Source organism: Bombus vancouverensis, unplaced genomic scaffold (assembly GCF_051014615.1).
Source record: "Bombus vancouverensis nearcticus unplaced genomic scaffold, iyBomVanc1_principal scaffold0022, whole genome shotgun sequence".
Lineage (NCBI taxonomy): Eukaryota > Metazoa > Arthropoda > Insecta > Hymenoptera > Apidae > Bombus > Bombus vancouverensis.
Genome location: NW_027468913.1, coordinates 1 through 8,225, shown reverse-complemented (window position 1 = coordinate 8,225; position 8,225 = coordinate 1). Strand labels below are relative to the sequence as shown.

The 8,225-nt window shown below is 38.2% G+C and overlaps 1 long non-coding RNA gene across 1 annotated transcript; it reads right to left on the bottom strand.

The window, feature by feature from the left end:
* Positions 1-6,617: 6,617 nt before the first annotated feature.
* LOC143304112 (uncharacterized) lies at positions 6,618-7,544 on the bottom strand. Its single transcript, XR_013060795.1, has 3 exons — positions 7,216-7,544; positions 6,933-7,061; positions 6,618-6,685 (listed from the first exon to the last, which is right to left on the bottom strand). It is a non-coding gene; the product is annotated as an uncharacterized LOC143304112 (long non-coding RNA).
* Positions 7,545-8,225: the final 681 nt, after the last annotated feature.

Sequence of the window (8,225 nt, the reverse complement as noted above, 5' to 3'; positions counted from 1 at the left end):
TGCGTGTGTGTTTTTCTTTTTTTTGTAACTCGTCGAGTTGCAATTCTAATTTTTGCACTTCCTCCTTCATGTCCTCTATGTGCTTCTCGAACTCTTGTGTCGTCCTGTCTTTGTCGGAACATTCTACTTGAAGATCAGCGAGTTGATGCTCGGGATCGTAATTCAATTTTTGGTCATTTTATTGCTGTCATTTTATCAACTTCTTTCTTCTTCTTTCTTTTTTTTTTTTTTTGAACTTAAAATCTTGATTTAAGGTTTGTGTTTCACTATATGATTTACTATTATTAACTAGTTCAACATTATTTTCAGTAGATTTTTTTTTCGCGTGATTTTTATACTTATTTAAATAGTTTAACATGAGCAAATGCATCGTACGTCAGATATACCATTTTTAATAAATTGTCGCCTTTACAACTCGAGTTACCTCTGAACGAGTCGCATGATTGATCAATAAGCCATGAGTAATTATGCAAATTCAGTATTTTTTTCATCTATCTATCTGAATATTATAACAAAGACTTTACATTGAATATTTTATTAAAATTGTAAGTTTTTCATAAACGCTTCAAAATCCACAGTCTATTGATCAACTCCTCTATCCTTTCTCTTTCTCCTCACTAAAATAGATAAATTCCTAATGTAGTTTGTGGATAATATTTTTTTTTTTTTTTTTCTAAAGCAAATCACATTTATCATCTGATATATTTTTTGAAATAATTTCTGTCTGTACATTTTCTTCTTTCCCCTTACTCCTCTTTCTCTTTCTAATGAATTCTTTTTATTCCGTAAAATAGTTTTTGTATATTCAATTTTGTTAAGTGCAATCCTTATTTCTGATAACTTACTTTTATTAGATAATTCTTGTGAATCTTCTACTACATCTTCCATATCATTTTGAGTGCGGCTTCTACCTTCAGTAAATTTAATATCTTGAACCGTATCATTAATTTCAATAGCTCTTTCGGTATCAAGTAAATCGCACTTATTATTTAATATACCTTTTGAATTGACTTCTGTCTCTGTAGTTTCTTCTTTTGTATCTTCTTCGAGTTTTCTTCGTTCTTCTAATCCACCCTTCTCATTTTCTAGGATCTTCCTTGTTGTTACGCCGCCTAAAACATCTGCACGCCAGCCCGCGCCAGCTCGCGCCACCGGACAACAACCAGCCTGCGTAACGTCACTTCGACCCTCAATAAACCTAAGGACCCACCATAACTTTCACTTCCCTGTATTGTTTCGCCATGTGTCTTCAATCCGTTTGTCTTGAAGAATTTCTAAAGCTTAAAAATATTCTCGAAACACAGTCGGTTTTTAGAGAGGTCCTTGGGTTTATTAGGCGTACTTAAAACACGGAGAAAGCGGGTATGCACCCATTAGGAAAATCCGAATAGCCCTCTAATAAAACAAGCTATGTTTTCCTCACGCACACAGTCATCTATCCACCACGATGGTAGGAGACTTCCTACTCATCCCTTCGAGCAGTAGTGCAGGTCATGACCAATCGACACCGCGGTTCGTTACCCTCACTTTTCCTAACGAAAGTGGGAACAACGAATCCGCGTTCTTTAGGCACAGGGGCACACCCACACCGAACTTTTCTTCCGTATTAGAAAAAGAGCGACAGACAGTCTAAAAACTAACGCTAACGCGGCAGTCTACACATAGCGCGAGAGTCGCATACTTCACGAAAATCTTTTGTCGGTTCTTGGTGTTGTCGAACATACATCTTCTCTCCTAAATATATTATAGTGCTAAGTCCATTAATACATTAATTTCCATTATAAGAGCCCTGCTCTAGCGTACATATCTATCACATCTTCGTGCGACAAGTTGTTAACTATTTATTTCTCTACGTCAGTGTAATCTAAGTGTTGGAAATATATAATTTATAATTCAGTGAATCACAGTGTTATACAAACTCAATCACCCCTATTATCTCAACGGAAATCAGTCGCTGCTTTAATAGTCTCCTTTAACAGTTTTCTTAACTTGATTTCGTTCTGCTTCTGCATAGCGTCTAGTATGGCCCGAATACTTGGATCCACACCAGTAGCCATAGCCAAGCCGGTGAAAATTATCCTTTGTTCCGTGGTATATATAGGGTAAAACGAATGGTAGACCGCAGCATAGTGGTTTCCAACGATCCACACTTGTTCTAATTCCTCACTCAACGTCTTTCGTGTCCATTGACGTAGAAAAAGGTAAGTTATTGTAATATCGGAATATATTAAAGGTGTAATTTTGTCCGATTAATTATAATTTATTAATAATGGATTGAAAATACAGATATTAGTTAGACAGAGAAACGATGTTTGATTAACAGGAAAACTAAATGCAACGCTCGTATTTTTTATATTTGGTAACTCTCTCTCTCTCTCTCTCTCTCTCTCTCTCTCTCTCTCACTGGCAACTCTAACACTCGACAATTCTAACGACTCTATGCTTCGACGTCTCGATCAACTCTGACCCTCGCCAATGCATTCCTGCTCGGTCGTGCTCGCTCTTGCTCTCGTCCTCTCACACACACACACACACACACACGCACGCACACACGCACACGCACACGCACACGCACACACTTTCTGGCTCACATGCTCTGGCCTCTCGATTGCCACTCCTTGAAATATGAAACCGTACTTCTGTTTTGACGCTGTTTATCTTTTCTCGCGTCACTGTTACTAGGCGCTCTTGGATGTAAACAAACTACAAAAAGACGACGTACACGGTGTTTTCTAATTTCAGCCGATCTTCAATCAAAGCTATTCTACGATATTACAGAATTATATTTCCCCCTTTTTAATTAATTATATGTCGGAGAAGCAGGGGGGATAGGGTTGTCGGTATTTGAGGAGTCTTCGTTGAAGGTAGCCATCGTTGCGGTGTAACGAAGATACGATTTATTGACACAGGTATGAATAACACAGGTTTGACAATCTACCACGGCGGTGAGACGTCCGCGGCACTAGTGACAGTGGTCTCCGGTTCAATAACGAATCCGCGGCCAACGGGATGACAGATGGGCGTTCTCGCTGAATCTAAGTCTGACTCGTAAAAATAATTGCTGAGTGTAAAGACGTTACTCTTTGGTCGACGGGAGCGCGTCAAAGAATGCCCGTCCCGTCCCGATGATGCCACAGAGGAAAACTATAATGGGGTGTGTCTAAGGACACGAGATCATCGGATTCGTCGAGGAAAGCCTTCGTTTAGGAAGTAAGGGAAATTGACGTTGCTGCTAATTGGTCAATCTCCATATCGGTGGTTAGAAAAAGATGCTAGCCGCCCTCGAGGGAAAGTTGCTAGTGGGAGACGCCGCTCGTTGAAAAATATGTCTCCCCTATCTTCCCGTAGTTAGGACAAAGACTGTTTGTCTGTTTGAAGGACTTTAGTTAACTAAACCTTAAGATTTATAACGGGCCCTCGGGCTAGCCGAACATGTACTGTGGAGACGCATCGACATCTGGCAATCATCTTACTCGAAGAATAGGCTCTGCGTGTGGCGAGCCACGGGACAGAAACCGTTGGAATGTTTACTGTCGCGTGTCGCCACGAATATTTCTTTTAAGGAGAGCTATAGAATTACTCCATACCTTTGTTAGGCAAAGCGTTCATCCCTTGACCGCGGCTACGTTGGGCGACAGACTGTCACCTCGAGCCAAAGCTCACCGTCACTAATCTCGAACAATTACAATCGGATTGAATAACTACAATAGTTTAGTTACAGTTATAGTGGCCTTTAGATTGCAATGTTGCGGGGCTATCCCAAGGTTCCGGTGTCCTTTCATCTCCGACATATATTTAACTATATATATTAACTATATATTTTCCCTAGGAACAGTAAGATTTTAACGATACAACTTTATTAAGAGATCTTAATGTCATAAACGGTATCGAAACTTCGTAATTAATATTGTTAAGGAAGAAAATATTGGTAATCTCCTCGAACGACGAGCGCTTGATATTCACAATTAGAACTCGATATCTTAGCTTCTTATAATATCCTAATAAAATGTTATTTATCGATTACAATTGTCCTGTCGTATTTTATTGTGTTTGCTTTATAAATGTGAACTTTATTCAAAAAGAGTTCATCGATATAACGGTATTGAAGAGAACTACTCGAGAAACTATATCTAGCCCTTGGATGGAGGGATTGCTTGCTTCTTACAATCGAATAATTGGAGTGTAACTAGAAACACGAACGGTAGTTTAGCAATGGAGAAGAACTTTAGAACGACAGCAATTTTCTTCTTGTTTCTTTGAGAAAGGCACCGTTCATTTTATGTTTGCGAGAATGGGGTTGTTGGACGAATTTGATTAAAAAGGAAAGATCTTTAACAAATATTCTTCCCATTGATACATTCCTATATTTTTGATTTAATTATTTGAAAATGCAATTTTGCATATACCTATGTGCTATTATATACTATAATCGCAGGCGTTTCTTTAAAATGATGTACTATTGAAACAAGGCAAAGTATCGTCGAATTCTTCTAGATTCAATTTCTCAAAAGAATGGCTCTATTGATTAACCAAACATAGTTCCCATAAGCATATACGTACTTCTCAGAAAAGATAGTTATATCTAGATCAATATTACTCCCCACAGTGACCTATATGTCAAAGAAAAAAAAGACACATCAAGTATTAAATCATACTACTATTACGTCCACTATCTCTACAAATCCTCCACTCTTGGAAAAGTCTATCTTATTCAAACGTAACGTAACTCAAATTAAATCTTTTCCATCATCATAAATACGAAACATTTATAAAATTATCATCTTCGATTATTTACTCAACATCTAGCTAACAAAATCTTCTCCATCGCCGTACCCCTTAATCCTGACCGCGTACAATTAACGTATGAATAGTTAATTTATTGAAATTTAAACGACCATTTTACGCTACTTGTACTCGAATGATTTTAGGATCTTGCTGTATCTCTTGCACAGTGTTATACTGACAGGCGAGAAACATAGAAACGTAACTTCCGATCCACTGATTTACCCTAAACAGACGATGATAGGTTATACGGTGCACGCAATACAGAAGCGTTTCCGATGCAATTCGAAGGTGCGTTGTTACAATGGAGTTCATCGATCCATAATGACTATTTCCCCGCCAACTACAGCCTGTAATAACGGAATAGCCAATAAAGTATATCCTGTCGATTTAATCGTTACCCCCACGGTGCACCGCGCGCACGGAGATCGGATCGGTGATTTTCACGTGATGTTTCGCAAATCGTGAGGCGCTCGCGTGATTCGCGCGTTTTAAGCGTTCCCGCTCTTCCCGTCCGATAGAAAGAGAAAGGGAACAGGGGTGGAAGGAAGAGGGAAGATACGTGATGCGGGTTCAACCTGCCGCGGGAACCTTTAAAGAAGGTCGGTGCAACGGGGGAGATGTAATTTTAATAAGTTGGAGAACAAGTCATTGTAAAAGATGGATATTCAGATGTTGGAGATGCAGCAGATTTACGACTCGCTGGAATTAAGTTAGTTAAGGTGTTGAAAACCTAACGTCTTTTCAAAGGCGTTTGCCGCGTTTCTTTTCAAATCAAAATACATACATACGATACGTACAATGTATGCGCCTAAAGTTTTAAAGTTAATTTCTATTCAAGGAATGGACTGTTTTATTATAGGTTTAGGAAATTGAAAAGAAGCAATTGCTTGTTTCTAAGGAAGAATCGCGAGAAGTACAGTTAGAAACTGTATTGTGAATCACTTTTCCTGGTTTCCGTAACGAGGAAGTGAAAAAAAAAAACGCAGACAAGTCAGCGTTTACCGTAGCTAAATGGAAGATACGCAGGTACGAGTCGTTACAGTTTTGTCGTTGCAACGATTCCCGCTGCGTAATTTGATAATGAACAGTTGAAAAATAGCAGCGTTGTGTCCGTACTCTTTAATATCCCATTATATGGAAGTTAACGACCGGAAAATACACCGCTCAACTACTTGAAGGAAGTAGCTCATGAGCAAGTCTTTTGTATCCTCGCAATGGTATAATTCCTGTAACGTCTCGTTCTCGGAGGATTTATTTCGTTGATTTGTACTTGTTTATTGCTTTTGTGTTTTCATGAATGGAGCATGTCGCATGCGAATCGTAATATGGTTTTAATGGCGTTTCGACTTCAATGATATCAGCGGCTGATTGCGCTTCCCGTAAGAAGCTTCCAATCATTATGTATTTTAGGAACAACAAATAAGGATATTTAGAGAACGAATTAATTATTCAATTGTTCGCGCAAGAAATACCTGTCTCTTTTTCGAAAGTTATAAATGCTGTTTTCAAAGAGTTCCTTAGCTCACCATAAACCAGATAAGAATCTTTGGTTCCGTCTAGAAAAAGAAACCTTCAGATCAAACCGAAAGGGGTTCGGATTATATTTTCTAATCGTATTTGTATATTTCTTTTTACGGTCAGCTTGTCATCCACGTACAATCGAACAGAGAGTCCATTAATTATTTCCCTTCGACTTGTTTCAGGGGGAGCATCTCTGAAGCCATGCCGGCTGACGAGTTCGCTGGAAATCGAAACAGAAGCAAACCAAGACTGCAACCACCTTAACGAACCGCTATTATCACTGGCAAGGTCATCGGGCAGATCTAATCATGCTCACGCCGACCATGCTTCCTGTGCACTCGTTCCTCTTTCTTAACGACGTCAACCAGAAGATCGGGTGCTAAGAAATTCGAAATCGAGTTGATTGAAAATCTCAAGGAATATTAAAAAAAATACGAATAAACAATTTCATATAGAAATCATCCATTTTGGGCAAAGAAAAGAAACAATCAGAAAAAGGAATAACCACAGAAGCTCTGAATTTCATTGCTTCCTAATGGTACTTCCTTGGATATTTTTACATTCTGGAGGCGTGAACGAACTCTGAAAAACAGAAACGACTTCTATCGGATGATCGAAAGAACTACCTGGACACTGAGTATAATTATTCACACGTGCGGATGCCATTTCCGGCATGTTTCTCCATGAAGAAGGTCAGCTTCAGTTTTTGCCACTTGTAGATAGAAGTTGAAGTGGCGGACGTCTTAACGAGGTTGCTAGAATGTCAAAGAAATAGATGAGGGAAATATTATGAAGATATATTTATGAATATCTAATTGAGCATTTAATTAAGAACTTAATCGAAAGACCAAAATAAGTTGGTTCTTGAGACCAAGTACCTATCTAAGTATAATAGTCTTTTGTACTTACGGTTTAGTAAGAGGACTCGAGTAAAACGATTACTCGTTAAAAGGAACAATAGAATAATCATGCCTCCGCAGACGGTGGTCTCTGCTTTCATGCCTCATCGCGGAGAATCTCAGCGAAAAAAGTGTCCCGAAGCGTGAGCTGAAAGGTGGCTATCTAGGCTGCCTAGTGAATGCCGTCGCCATGGTGGAGCTGGCGTGTAGCAACTCCCTAAGTCCAGGAACCTAATCCTGCGTCAGAAAGACAAAATTCGCTACGGAGAAAAGTAAACAAAAATATATATATAGGGAAGAAGCGACAAAGATTAAAGATCGTTAAGAATTACAGGTAATTTAATGATAAAAGGGAGAAAGAATTGTGTAAAAATTCTACTGGAAAAGAAAAGAAAGATTAAGCCTCCAACGAGAAAGACGTGCTCAGAAGCGAGTCCTGCGTAGCGCCATGTAGAGGAGCAGGAAGAAAATATTGGTAATCTCATCGAACGACGAGCGCTTGATATTCACAATTAGAACTCGATATTTTAGCTTCTTATAATATCCTAATAAACTGTCATTTATCGATTACAATTGTCCTGTCGTATTTTATTGTGTTTGCTTTATAAATGTGAACTTTATTCAAAAAGAGTTCATCGATATAACGGTATTGAAGAGAACTACTCGAGAAACTATATAGAGGATTTAATTAATGTGTGGATCAACGTATGTATCACTATATGTAACAATAATATTGACTGTATATGTACGTGTGTAATAAAAGATTTCTGGTTTACAATGTTTACGATACTGATATAAAAATACCATATAGAGGATTTAATTAACGTGTATATCTACGTATATATCATTATATGTAACAGTAACATTATGTGCATATGCGTATAATATTGGTTAAATGTTAAATGTTAATATTGGTTAAATGCGTTAAAGTGAAATGTTATTTACCTATTCAAGATAGCAAAGTAGACATACCATATAGAGGATTTACTACTGTTAACACTCGGTATTCTCGTATTCAAA